The following is a 14,993-nucleotide window of genomic DNA, read 5'->3' as shown; positions in this document are numbered from 1 at the left end:
TCTTCATAAAGCCATTTGTTGCAAGGAAAATGTTCTACAAATTCTCACCTGTAAAATGAAGATGGTATCGTGATGGGAAGAGAATTATTTGGTGTTTATTTGGGTGTTTACTGGGTACCCAGACTGTGCTACACAATTCATAGGGATGATTTCACTTAATTCTCTCAATAACCCCGTGCAGTATTACCCTCACCGTGTTAATGCAGAAATCGAGGCTTTAAGAGTAAATGACTTGTCCAAGGTGCTCAGAGGTGGATTTGAGGATGGGCAGGCTGAGCTTTATTCTTAGCCAGCCCTTGAGCCATGCTGTGTCTGCAACCAAAAGTCACTTTGTACACTACAAAGAAGGAAGGAGCTTTACAAGATACTTTTTTTAAAGCAGGTAGTTGCACGCATTTTGATTTTTTCACAAATTGCTATTTGACCAAAAAAAAAAAAACAAAAAAACCTGCTAAAGAACTGGGCTACTTTTCCAAAGTCTACAAGGTTATTTAAGAAATCATTGCAACAGTCAAAAGCAAACAATGATAACAGCTACTATTTCTTGGACCTATACTATGTGACAGGCCTCTGTGCTGAATTCATTACATGATTGCCTTCCCTTAATCCAGCTAGCTTATGAGGTAGCTGGCACAACCCTTCATTGAACAAATAGGGAAACAGAGGCTCAGAGACTCTGCCCAAGGTATCTCAGCTAAGGAAAGGTCTGAACTCTGGTCTATCTGCCTATGCTATGCACCTCCCAGATATAAAGTGTGTACAAATAGAAAGAATGTTCTAGTTAGCAGCCTAATAGCTATTTCATACATCTAGATATTTGAATGGCCAAATGGAAAATACTATATTCTTTCAGGCCAAGAGAAGAACACAGGTGAGCAGCGGTAGGGGCGTGCAATTCTCCCCTCACAGCCCCTGGCTCCAACATCATCTGGGGCATGAGGGAGGGCAAAGAAGCGGGGAATGGAGGAGGGCGGAGCAACATCCTGCTATCTTTATAAACAGCCAGCAAAGATAACATGAGGGCATAAGCCAGGTTCATATCTGGATACACAATGTCGAGTCCCGTCAGGGAAACTGGTTCAGTGATGGAATCGCCCAAAACGCATTTAATACATTCTTAGACCATCGGCCCCAAAGATACTCCATCTCTGACTCAAGTGCCTTGCTAGCATGAGCATCACTTGCTCATCCAGGACTCTGCCTTTGCCAGGGTGTGGGGGACCCAAACGCAGGGTGACCCACTTCCCACCACAGCTGCCTAACCAGCCTGCACATGACAAAGGAGGGCACCGCAGCACAGAGGCCAGGTTCACAGTGCTGGGGCCAGAGAAGGCAGGAAAAGCCAAAGACCCCTTGAGGATGCTCAAGCCAAAAGAAAAACTGCAAAAAAGCAGGCGGGTGGGGTGGTTCTTGTAGAGCACATTCCGCAAGCCTTGATTTTTCAGAGTTCATAAACTACGGATGGAGCCTTGATTAAAAATCCCCCTGAAGCATGGCAAATCAGCTCTTAGAACAAAAGAAACTATGTTAGGGTCATGAGCATGAGAAATAGTGGTTAGCATGGAGTTTCCAAATGCTAGCTTTCTCTTGGGGTTATATCAGGTGCATTTCGGTGCCATGGTAGGGAAAAGCTAGGTCAAAGGCTTCCCCGGGGTCTTAGAGGCAGGGTGTCCAGGGAAGCCCCGCCTCCCCCGAAATCTGCCACCCAACCAGATTTTCTCAGTCTGGGGTACACACACACACACACACACACACACACACACACACACCCGACCCCATTAAAGGGAATGTAGCAGGGACCCAGTCTTGGCTTTGAGGAAGCAACACCTTCCCAGCAGCAACAAGTTATCTGACAATCGGAATAAGACATTTGGGAGGGAAAGAAGGAGGTAGGGAGCTCCCATGCTTGCCCAGGTTTCAAGCACAGGATGAAGGGCTGCTTTTAGGGGTGTTAGGGAGGAGTTCCTTGTATTAGCCAGAGGTTAAGAGTTAATCTAACAAGATGCTAAAGTGGAAGTTTCCACTCCAGCATCAAGATTCAACAGATGGGAAATTCCAAAGCATGGGGCCAGACCATTATGTGGAAATTCCTAAGAAGTTGACCTAGCTGGCTCAAAGATCCATAAGGAGGATATATAAACAGGTTCAGGGCAGTGGAAAGTGATGGAGGATTTTGTTAGGCAGATTCCTCTGAAGTGCTCTGGTTCCTACCCCCTCGCAGGATGGCTGGAGTGGAAGGAGCTGGCCTTTCATTTCAAGCCTCGAGAAAAGGGTTTCAAAGGCAACATCTGGAAGGCTTGACATGGGTCTCTATAGTTTGGGGACTGGTATGCAATTCCTGTTGAAGGAACAAAAATGTGAGGGGGCACTAAAGGGGCCTCCGGTGGCAGAACAGAAGGCTGTGTCAGGGAAAGTGGCTGTTCTCCCCCTCCTCCGGGGGGAGGGGGCGGGGGCATGAAGTAGTGTGAACTCTGGGCTCTAGGAATGCCTCTTGGTCTCCTTAAAACAGGTTCAACCCAACAGGCTTCACTCAGCCTGAGGATGGGAGAACACAGATGGAAACCAGAAGCGGCTGGCTGATGGTCACAGCCAGCAGGAGACACACTGCGTGAGTGCTGGGAGATCCAGATGGAAAGTTCCAGGAGGGAGTCCTTGAGAAAGCCACAGAAGCAGCCAGGAGAGAGAGAGTCCATTTACCCATCAGCCAGGCTCAGAGCACCCATTGCCAGGCTGGATGGTAGCAGTCAGGTAAGAACTTTCCTCTTTTCCTTCCCTCTCTCTGTCACCTGGGGAGGCCTGATGCCGTGGGCAGCTGGAAGATGGGGAGACCTGTGCTGGCAAGATGGGGGGAAGTCTTCTCTTGGCGTGAATACTGATTGTTTATAGGCCAGACCGAGCATTTATAAAGCATTATAGACCAGACCCAACGTGTATGTGTTACTTAAAGGGGCTGCAGGACTTCTTATTGCCTAAGAATCATGAGGAAAGAGTCATAGGCTCGATCAAGTTTTTTTTTTTTAAGATTTTATATACTTATTTGTCAGAGAAAGAGCACAAGCAGGGGGAGCTGCAGACAGAGGGAGAAGCAGGCTCCCTGCTGAGCAAGCAAGTCTCCAACACGGGGCTCGATCCCAGGACCTTGAGATCATGACCTGAGCAGATGCTTAACTGACTGAGCCACTCAGGAATCTCAGCTTGATCAAGTTTTAAAAGAGAATGGTAGAAAGACACACCTCACAGAATAAACTTTAAAGGAACAGTGGGAGACAATATAGCTGGAGGTGCCTGGGATCTCAGTTGGTTGAGCTCCTGACTCTTGACTTCGGCTCAGGTCATGATCTCAGGGTCGTGAGATTGAGCCACATGTCAGGCTCCATGCAGAGTCACCTTGAGATTCAGTCTCTTCCTCTCTCTTTCCTTCTGCCCCTCCTCCAGTTCATGCTCTAAATAAATAAATAAATGAATAAATAACTTAAAAAAAATACAGATGTGCCTTAATTTGGTCTCATGTCACGTGTGCAATGTAGTAGTTACAGTTAATCTTTGCTAAGCGCAGATTATGTGCCAGGCACGAGACCAAGGGCTTTACAGATATTATCTCATTCAGTCCCCTAACAATTCCATGAGGCAGCTGTTAGTATCCCCTTGGACAGCTAAGGAAACTACAGCTCAGAGAAGTTAGGCAACATTCCCAGAGTCACACAGGTAGGTAAATAAAGCAGTAGCCTGGACTCAACCTCAAGTCTGACATCTAATCCCGAACCCTTCTTACTGTCACAGATGAGTGGTTTTCAGCAGACACTGGTGGCTGAAGTGGGGAAGGAACTTGGGTCCTGCCCAGCCTTCCCTCCTGCGAGTCCCAAAACTAGAAAACCAAAGGGCAGGGCTTGAAAATCACTGAACAGCATGATCTGAGCAGTCTCTTCCAACTCTGGGATTCTGTGGCTCTATCACCTGTGGGTGGAAAGATGGAGAGAGGAAGACCCACAGCAGCTGATGTGGGGAAGAGGAACAACACAGAGTTTGTATCCTGTGTTCTCAGAGAGGCAGCCGGGAGGAGCTGGTTCTAGTCAGTGCTTCCATAACAGACCCGAGGTTCACAGAAGTATAGTTCTGGGTAGAAATAAGTGGTTCAGATAATGCAGGTAAAGCACTTAGCACAGAGCCTGGCACCACAGTTAGCATTTTGGTAACTGGCAAATGGGACTGTAAAAAGTTTACACATATGCCTAAAAACCTCAACATGCAATTTAATGAAACATACTCAGCCACTGACATCACTGTGTCCCTTCCGTAGGGAACTATGTGTATCATGGACACTAAACTTTATTAGCTGAGCCAAGCCAAGAAACAAATGCACAAGATTAAGCTGGCCAAATCTGAAACAATTTAAGTAAGCCTAAGCAATGGCTCTCAAACAGTAGGGGACCATGGAGTCCTCCAAGAAAATGATAGAAACAGAATCCCCTTTTCCGGTAAAAAAAAAAAAAAGAGAGAGAGAGAGAGAAAAGAAAGAAAGAAAGAAAAGAAAAAGTACATACACACAATTTTGCAAATAATTAGGGAAGCCCATTCACTGATTCATTTAATGGATTACAGAGGAGCCCATTCCCTGTCTCCAGGTTAACAGTCACTCCTCTAGATTCTGGGGATACGACAGGAGATTCGTAGGCCCAAAGCTGCCTACTTGATCCCACGGTGGGGTCACCCATCCTTCACCTCTCCATATGCTCATTGTTGCTAGTCCTGATCATGATACCTACCCTGGAATAGGTAGTCAATGTAACTGAAGCTAAATCTAATTTTAAACCTTCCCAGTTTAGTGGATCCCCTGATTCAGAATTTCTAAATCAGTGGACTCTGGTACCCAAAAGTTTTATCTGCTCAGCATTCTCTTACTTCCCTCTTCTGATAACTAAATTCTTCCTTCTTTGTAGGGACCCCATTCTATGGGATTCTGGTGGGATTCAACCTCTCTCAAGGGCCATATGAACAAAACCTGGCCAGATACTGCTTACTGTCTTCTGTGTACTTCTGGCCAAGTTGATTCAGGAAGGGAATCCAAACAGGGCCAGCTAAGATTCCTCCTTGGTATTGTGAGAACAATAGCAAGAAAGGCAGTCTCTTTTCACTCAGATCCACAGCTGTGAGGATGATGGCCATATAACACTGATGGCTATGTCTGGCACCATGGTATGGGAAGAGCTTGCCTATGAATGAAGTTGACAACACTGAGTTAAGCGCCAAAAGTTGGAGGGAGTGGGGCACCTGTGTGACTCAGTGGGTTAAGCCTCTGCCTTCAGCTCAGGTCATGATCTCAGGTCCTGGGATCGAGCCCCACATTGGGCTCTCTGCTCAGCGGGGAGCCTGCTTTCACCTCTCTCTCTGCCTGCTGCTCTGCCTACTTGTGATCTCTCTGTCAAATAAACAAATAAAATCATTAAAAAAAAAGATGGAGGGAGTGAAAGATAATGGCTTGATGATATCTTTTGAACTCCTGGATACAGCTATACCTGAAGTCCATTCCAGTACAGACATCTTATTCATGTAAGTCAAGAAACTAGTTTAAATTGGATTTCTGTTACTTGCACACAAAATAACAACAATCATAAATAACAATAATAATAAAATAACAAATAAGCTTGGCCTAAATGAAAATAAAGCCCAAAAGGAAGTTCCCATTCATTGGTAGTACTTGTGGAAATCTACGCTGCTCTCTGACAATGATCCCTACTGAATTAAAGGGTTTTCATCCTGCAATATTCCTACAAAAAGTCTTGGCTTAACCTTACTTTCACATGATGCTCTGCCCCTGAGGGTTCTTCTTCCAGTGCTGCCACCAACCAGACCCTACTTCTTGCAATAAATACCAAAGTTTCTGTCCTGAAGAAGAAAGTCCTAGAAGCGTACAACAGTCACCCAGGCTAGCCCAGGTTATCGTTTGTTCACAGCAAGCAAATACTTACAGGCTGCTATTCCTATTCCTGTGAGATTCTCCAACTGCCCCGGTTCTCACCTGAACACTCCAGTATCAGAAGTGACCTAGAGCCAGGGGGCTCAAAGCAGAAGGAGACATACTTGTGGAGCAAGGAAAGAGGACAAACAGGTCACAATGGACATGGTCAATGCAATTTCTCTGGAGCCCAAAGCCACTCCGCAGATAGAGTCAGGGTGTGATGATTTGAGACTGAAAATAATATTCACGGAGTCCTTTTGGAAGCTGTTTATTATTCTTTTAGAACAGGGATGGTAAGTCACTTTCAACTCCTGTGCCAAATTTGGTCCACAGCCAGATGCCCAGGCTCAGCATCAAGAGCCGCGACAATCTGTGAAGTCTGATATGGGGTGGGGGTGGGGCACAAACATATGTATTTGAGATTCCAGCTGAAACCATTAGAGTTTATCCTTGGATTAAGTGCACACGTGGACAGGAAGGGCTTTTCTTGGACTTCACCCGGGGGTTACATCATTCACCTATACCCAGGATAGCCCTCACTATTCTATTTGTTACTGGGATGTTGTTCACAACCTTATGTGGTCTCCTCTTTGTGAGCACTGTGGAGAAATTACTCTAAGTCATAACCTCTTCCGAGTAACTAGCATGCCTGTATCTTCCTGCCACTCTGCACTGTTACCTGAGCACGCGTTCTTTCCGGGAACGACCACCCAGAAGCTCCAAGGCAAGACTGGGGGACCTCACAGCTCATGTATGGGCTCTCACTTCCGCCCTGGGGGCCCAACCTTATCTATAATTTCCCCTACATTTCTTTCTCCTACAAATTTCCTGCCTTCCTTATTTTTGTGGGTCTCATTATATTATGTGTATTTAAAAGCCATCTCGGGGCACCTGGGTGGCTCAGTCAGTCAAGTGTCTGACTCTCGGTTTTGGCTCGATCTTGCGGCTGTGGGATCGACCTACATGCCAGGCTCTGTGTTCGTGCAGAGTCTGCTTCTCTCTCCCTCTCTCTCTCTCTCACTCACTCTCAATTAGATAAATAAAATCTTTTAAAAAATAAAAAAAGAAATAAAACCACCCTTTTGCACCAAAAATAAATAAATGAAAGCCACCTCAAAGCTCTTTGAAAGGAGACAAGCATGTATATTAGAGCATCAGCAATCAAAACACTGTAAAACAAATGGGATGGTGAAAGGAAGATGGTTTTACAAAGGCTGCCAGTTGGGGTAGCTCTTTCGGGGCAGCCCCAGGTGAGCAGGCTGAGAATGTGGTGGCCTTGGACCAGGAACAGCCCTGAGCCTAACTGTCAACACATGGCTCAGTCCTCCCCCGCCTCCTCCCACCCTTGTGCCTGCATAGCTCCCACCGCCCTGTCCTTCCTCGGGTAGCTGGTGCCCTCTGGCCCATTCCTGTGCATCTCACATCTACTTTCTCCTTAGGACTACTGCTTGTTTCCCTTTTCCAACTCCTCCCATCAAATCGAAGCAGCTCACACTTCTATAGGACCTTGTACTGGACAATGACAGGTTGTCAATGGTTGGCAGCACTCCTTCTCACAGGGATGAGGACATTTTAACCAGGTTTTCTGAAGAAGGTAAAAACCCAAAGGACTCAGTCACTAATGGTGGAATAGGTTATAATGATGGTAGAGATGCAACTGAAGGGGGGTGGGGGATGGGGGGAGAATCTTCTTGTAAATCTCAAAGAATTCTATGTAAAGAATTCACAGAGCCAGCACTCAAAAACACAGCTGACACCAACGATGACTACTGTTGTTGTTACTGATCCTACCATGACGACCCTTCGACGACTTCCTGCCTCTTCCTCTCTCACCACCATGACCACCACCGTGAAGGTCACTGCCCCTTTCTGTACAGTGGCCAGCCACAGATCCATAATCCATAATGCATTTTCATTATCTTTTATGATTCACAAATCTCTTGCACATACATCATCCTTTTAGATCTTCTTGGTAGGCCATTAAGTTAAACATTATTCTCATTTTATAGATGGAGAAACTGGAGCTCAGCTCGGTTGACTGCAGAAGCAGAAGGGTCAGGGCTCCAACCAGGTCTCCTATGAATGTCTTGTTCTTTCCATAACGAGTGGTTGCCAACTGCATAGCAATCACATGAGAATCATCGGAGCACTTAAAGATTCCAGGGGTCCACCCCAGACGTAATAAATGGGGATGGCCCAGGGGAAGGGGCTGTGAGCTTGTATTTTAACAGGTGCCTCATGAGACCCTGACGATCTGCTGAGGGACGACCAAGGACAGGGTCCGTGCTGCCTCCTGTTTGGCTAAGCAGCTGCTACCCTCTCAGCCCTCTGTGTGGGGGTCCCTCGAGGAAGGCCTGGGTAGCCATCTGCTCTGTAAAGTCAGTTTTCTACCACTGCGTAACTGTTCCCTCCCCACAATCACACTTAGGTTCAAAGGGAGCCCTCAAAGAGCACTGGAGAAGGCAGACGGGCCAAGGTGAGGAGAGTGAACCGCACAACAGCGTTTGGCTTTGAAGCAGTTCAGAGCAGGGCAGGTCTCAGACAGCACACACAGGCAGGGAAGGCCCTATCACAGAGAAGGGAAAATTCTAGTGGGTCCTGCAGAATGTGAAGGGTTTCCAAGGAGGGAAGGGGTGAGCAGCAGGAGGTATCCTCAAGAAAAATGGTAACGGACCAGTCCGACTGGAATAAAAGGAGTAGTGGGAGGTGAGTGAGAGAGGGTCAGGCCAGATGAAGGATGTGGAGAAGCCAGAGAGAGGAGTCAAGGCCGGTGCTGTGGACAATTTGAGACGCTGACAAAGGCGCGACAGCCTGAGGGATGAGCTGAAGGATGACCAGTGTGGTGGCGGCGAATGGAGGAGGGTTGGAGCGTGGGCATCCTGGCACTGGCAAGACCACCTCGGAGCCTGCTCAAGTGAGATGCCAGGCGGTGCCAGGGCCCGGCAATCAGGATGGGGGGAGAGGGCAGTGGGCTATGGGATGGGGGTGGATCTGAGCCCTCACTCCATGCCCTTCTTTTTTCATGTGACTCAAAAACACTGTAGGACAGGACCATAAATGTGGCCACAGTCCCTCCCCTCCCTGTATCCGTGTTTCCCTCAGTGCAATTCGGCAGTAAGTGCCTACTAAGGTGCTGACTTTGTATCTGTCGCCTCTTGAATGCAGCCCAGCCATATAGCTCACGTTAGCCGACAGAACGTGATGGAAGCAACATTGTGCCACATCTGAGCCTCAGGCTCCAGACACTCCTGCTTTCAGTTGGTACCCTGCCCAACTGCATGGGAAGATGCTCAGGGTAGCCTGAAGGCTGGTGAGACACACATCTTAGAGTCATTGTCATCTGCTAACAGCCAGGTGACTCTCAGAAACAAAGCCTAACTGACCTGGACCTGAAGCTGACTAGAGAGACAGGAATGGTCCCAGCAGAGACCAGAAAAATCATGACACAGAGCCCAGCTCAAACTGCCAATCCACAACATTGTAGGATAAAGACATGATTGTTATTTTGAGTCGGGAAATTTTGGCTCAGATCTCTGGTAGTGTGTTTCGGGGTGATTCCTTATGCAGCAAAAGCTAACTGCTACACACTGCAAATGATGGTATCGCTTCAGCACGAGGCAGTGATGCTACAGGAAGCTCCAGAAACTTTCTCACTTAAAAAGTATATTATTTTCCTAACTCTAAAGTCAGTTTTCTGCCACTGCATAACCGTTATGTCCCAACAATCACATTTAGGTTCAAAGAGAGAGGAGAGGAAAATTACAGCAAGAAGAAAGCTAATACATTATAGCCATGAGCCAATTTTCATTATAACACACTGCAAGGCACTGTCTGAATTCCTTGGCTGAAATAACACGGTTGTTGTTTTGGATACTGCCTGACACAAGCAGACCATCAACAGGGGCCTGGAAATAGTTTCATTGCAAGAACACGAAAAAGTTTTATTTTAATAGTATTGGCATGTAATCATAGATCTTTTCCCCGACCATGTTCTTAGCAAAGGAACATGGACTGATTTTTTTTTTTTTTTTAAAGGCTTGGAGACATCTTAAATCATTTCAGAGAGGGAAAAAAAAAGTGTGACTAAACAGACATCATCTAATCATAGCACTGGTAGGGATGTATCTAACTTAGAAGTATGAAACACCGTTTCAAAAATAATGTCAAACAGTCACATTGTTTTAAAACTGAAAGAGAACTTACCAGTAAGACTTCCTGGGGCCCACGGTTTTCAGGTTGTAAGTGGTGGAATGAATCTGAAACAGAATTAAGCAAACACTCTGTAAGTAAATCACACTCAGGAAGGGTGTGCTTTTGGTCCCAAGGGACCGCCATGATGTTGCGTATTTATTCTTTTGGTTAAAGATTAGCAAAGCTTTTTCTGGCTCCTGATGGAATAGGGAGAGATTTTTGCCTACATATTTCAACTTCCTGAATAGAGAGCACTCTCTCATTTACTTCAGAGAGTGCTGGAAGTCTGAAGCCAGTACTATAAACGGTAGTGTTTTCATCCAAACCCCTCTAAGTCAGAGGAAGCCTCCTTGGTGGTTGTTCTTGCCTTGGTCCCTCAGCCCTCCTGCTGGGACCAAGCCATGGCTCCCTTTATGGAACCCGTGAAAAGACGGATGGTCTGGCACAACCTGAAAACCTATGGGGAGAGGATACAAGGCTTCCTGATAGTGGCCACCTGATCACAAATAACTCCCGATTCTTGTTTTATCAGTAAGGGGAGCCTAAGGCAGTGCTGATCAACAGTACTAGACCACGAGCCATAGATACAATTTTATTTTTTTGAGCAACCACATTGAAAAGGCAAAAAGAAGTGGATGTAATTTTAATATGTTTAGATGAATTGATTCAGAAAATTATCATTTCAACATATAAAGAACAGAAAAATCACTAATGAGACATTTCACATGCCTTTTTTCATACTCAATCTTCAAGACCCAGCATATCACAACCCAGACTAGCCATATTTCAAGTAGTCAATAGCCATGTTGGCTGGTAGCCACACCAGACACCAAAGGAATCCAATCTTGGCCTTCGCAGGTACTGGCAAAGTCAGTCCATGCATACAGAGATTTTATTCATCTATTTTCCTGTTCCTAGTAATCCATCATTACCCCATTCATGATGTCATTTTACTAGAAATAATCACATAATAATAGCAAATATTTATATAGCACTTACTAGTGCCAGGAACTATTCTTGGCAACTACTTCAATTAATCCTCACAATAACTTTATGAGGTAAGTGTATTATCATTCCCATTTTGCAATGAGGAAACTGAGGCATGGAGCGGTTAAGTAACTTACTCAAGGTTATAAGACGGTGACAGAGCGGAGATTCTTCTTTTTTTTTTTTTTAAGATTTATTTATTTGACAGAGAGAGACACAGTGAAAGAGAGAACACAGGCAGGGGAGCAGCAGAGGAAGAGGGAGAAGCAGGCTTCTGCCAAGCAGGGAGCCCGATGACAGGCTCCATCCCAGGATCCTGGGATCATGATCTGAGCTGAAGGCAGATGCTTAACGACTGAGCCACCCAGGCACCCGGATTCTTTTTTTTTTTTTTTTTTTTTTTAATATACAAAGTTTTTTTTTTTAAGAATTTATTTATGTAAGAGAGGGAGAGAGCACATGAGCACGAAGCTGGGGGCAGAGGGAGAGGGTGAGAACACAGAGCGCAGAGCCGGATGTGGGGCTTGATCCCATGACCCTGAGATCACCACCTGAGCCAAAACCAAGAGTTGAGCACTCAACCGACTGCACCACCCACACGCCCAACAGAGCTGGGATTCTAACCCAGGTAGTCTGCCTCCAGACTCATGTCCTTAGCCACTGGACTCTCAATTAAGTGTGAATGGCTCAAAATAAGGTAATTGCTTTCAGTTTTAATTATAACCACCAAGTGATTCAAGGCTGCTCTCATGATACATGGTCAGATAATAGCAGTGATGGCAGACGGAGGGGTTATAGGTTGTGCTAGCAGATTAAAATAAAAACAACATGGAGTGAGAGCAAAACTACCACAAGCAGGCCTGCGGTCAGGCCTAGGTCTAGGAGTACAGTATGGGGTTAACGGTGGGGGGAGGGGTGTCAGTCTTCAGAAAATCTTGTCTTCGTGATTTTTCTGAGTGAAGGGTCCATCACTGTCATCAGATTCTCAAAGGGGTCTACACGTTGGACACCTCTGTATCTGTCTTAACAGGGATGGAGAGGAAGAGAGGATGAATCCAGTAGGAAGGAATTCAGAAAACACATCCTTTTTACTTAATCCATGGTCCCCAAAGAAATCACACCTAATGAGAAAAACAAGATCCACACGTGTGAACTGCATGCCCAAACAGTAGGAAAGGAGGTGGGTCAGTGACACTATTTAGAATCAACAGGCCTTGGGCTGAGGCCAGTGCGGGAGGCTGCCACCTGGTCTCGCAGGCTGAGCCCGAACCTGCTGGAAGTCCTTCAGTGGCCTCCTCTGGGTTCTAGGATCAAGTCCAACCTCCTCAGCGCACTCAAAAGCCACAGTGGTCTTGTGCCTGAGCACTCAGGTATCTTGTCCTTTAGCCACACAGACCTGTTTACAGGTCCCTAAATGCCACTCACTCACTCCTCCGTGCCTTTGCATACTCTGTTCTGTCAAACACACCCTTTCTCTACTCTATCAGCCTATCTGTAGGTCTCAGTTCAGAAGTCACCTTCCCTGGGAAGCCTTTGTGAACCCCTTTGGCTGACTTAGGGACAACTCTCTCTGTAGTCATGGCCGGGGGTCACTCAGTTCAACTGAGAAATACCTACTACTACTACTACTACTACTACTACTACTATTATGGATAATAATAAAAGCTGGTTTTTATGGAATTGTGTGCCAGGCACTGTTCCAACATGTTCCAACATATTTTGCATGTTCCTTTAATCTACTCAGTAACCATATAGTGTAGGTTCTTTTATGACCCCATTTAGTAAGTGAGCAAACTGAGAGAGAGAAGTCAGCAGCCTAAGGTCACCCAGCTTGTAAGTGGCAGAGCCAGACTGTGAATAAAAACACACTGGGATAAAGAGTCTCCAAATATGTCCTTTAATGAAGCAAAAAGCAAGTTTTAACTTCATCTTTTAAATCCAGCCAGTGAGACGGGTGGTCATCTCCTTAACAGAGGAAACTCAGATCTTGGCCAACTCAATCAAGCCTCCAACAAGTTCTTCAGCTTCCCTTAACTTTGCACAAGGATCTAAGTAATAACATGCCCCAGAAAGCCTTGGCTGACCATTATAAAGGAATGCCAGAAAAGGTACTTTCCTTTAAAAGACAGGATATTCAGGTTAAAAAAAAAAAAAAGGACACAAAGCCCTCCTTTTTAAGGTTTATTTGGTTTCAAGTAACTCAATATGAGTATATTCCAAATACTGTTTTAAGTAAAAGTCTCATGTTGCAAATCCCCTCTTGCTGTCCCGTCATGCCTTGCCATTCAGTACCCTGCAATTCGATGATATGATTCTTTCCAGCACTATCTAAACTCCCCTCCGAGGGATATAAAAAGTGGCCTTGGAGGAGGACATTCCTCTCTTTTTCTAACAGTGGGAAAGACAAAGGTTTCAAGATCTGGGACATACACAGACCTCTAGGGACAGAAAGAGCTCTTTGTCGCTCACGTCAGAGGCGGCATCAGGACCGTGGCCCAGCCTACCACTCGCAGATAAAGGCAATCAGCCATAACACCCACCCTTCCTACTGCAACATAGAAGACACCACCAACAACCCATATTTATGGACGTCTGCATTATCTCAGTTATTAACAACCAAACTAGTAACAACCGATTGTGTTTTGACTCTTCCTAGATCCTCTTCTTCCACAATAAACATAAATGTAATTGTTATTGAGAGGCTGATGGAGTGCAAATTCTGTGCCAGGCATGGCTGTACTGCTGGAGACAGAGCAGTGAATGAGGTAAACAAGGTTCCTGATATAGGGACCCTCCCGCCAGAACGGGAGGCAGAAAACAAACAAGTATGCAAAGAAGTCCCTAAGATAACTTCAAACAGTGACAAGTTCTACAAATTTTCCCATATAGCCATGGAGTGATGGGACCTACTGAAGAATTTAAGTGTCTCTCTGGCAGCTGTATGGACAAGCCGGAAAGAGGCGACAGTGGATGAATGGATCAGTGGTGACGGGTTACGAGGCCATTCACTTGTTTAGGTGAGATACGATGGTACCTTGGCACAGGATGGTAGCAGTTGGGATGGAGAGAAGTAAATGGATTCAGGATAATTTCTGGAAGTAAAATAATTAGGACCTGCTGATGAAGTGGATGTGAGAGATGAGGGAGAAGAACGGGTCTAGATGACACCAAGGTTTTGGCTCAAGCAACTGGGTCAATGGTAGCTTCTCTGAGGGACAAACAGTTTGTGGGAGGAAAGAAAGTCCAGAATTCTGATTTGGCCAGGGTATCTGGGTGGCTCAGTTGGTTAGGCGTCTGACTCTTGGTTTCTGCTCAGGTCATGATCTCATGGGTCCTGGATGGAGCCTTGCCTGGAGCTCCTCACTCAGCGGGGAGTCTGCTGGAAGATTCTCTCCCTCTGCCCCATTCCCCCACTCAAATACACACTCTCTAAAATAATCTTTATTTTGAGAAAAGAATTCTGATTTGGCCTTGTTAACTTTGAGATATCCAGGTGGCAATCTCAAGAAAACATTAAGGAGTCTAGAACTGTTGCTCTTAAATACAACAGCTGGTAGCACATGTCGGAACTGAAACTTAAATTAAGCACAATTAAAAACTCATTTCCCCAGTCACACCAGCCATATTTCAAGTAATCAAGTAGACAAAGAAATGGCTACTGTACTGAACAGCACAGTGTAGATTACTTCCATCATTGTAAAGAGCTCCTTTCGAGGGTGCCTGTGTGGCTTAGTTGGTTAAGAGTCTGACTTCTGCTCAGGTTATGGTGTCCGGGTTCTGGGATGGAGCCCTGAGGCCCATGGAGCTCCCTGCTCAGGGGGGAGTTGCTTTTCCCTCTGCCCCACCTTGGACTTACATA

At 45.8% G+C, this 14,993-nt stretch overlaps 1 protein-coding gene across 2 annotated transcripts in view; it reads right to left on the bottom strand.

Moving 5' to 3' along the window:
- The window catches only part of GNG12 (G protein subunit gamma 12), a 127,427-nt gene that overhangs the window by 66,023 nt on the left and 46,411 nt on the right, over positions 1–14,993 (bottom strand). For both annotated transcript variants that reach the window (XM_080802438.1, XM_080802437.1), the window contains exon 2: positions 10,160–10,212. The gene's annotated coding sequence lies outside the window, so the exon portion shown is untranslated. The remainder of the gene's footprint in view (positions 1–10,159; positions 10,213–14,993) is intronic.

This window comes from Martes martes (assembly GCF_963455335.1).
Source record: "Martes martes genome assembly, chromosome: 4".
NCBI lineage: Eukaryota > Metazoa > Chordata > Mammalia > Carnivora > Mustelidae > Martes > Martes martes.
The sequence above is the reverse complement of the archived record's forward strand: the minus strand, read 5'-3'. Positions and strand labels throughout refer to the sequence as shown.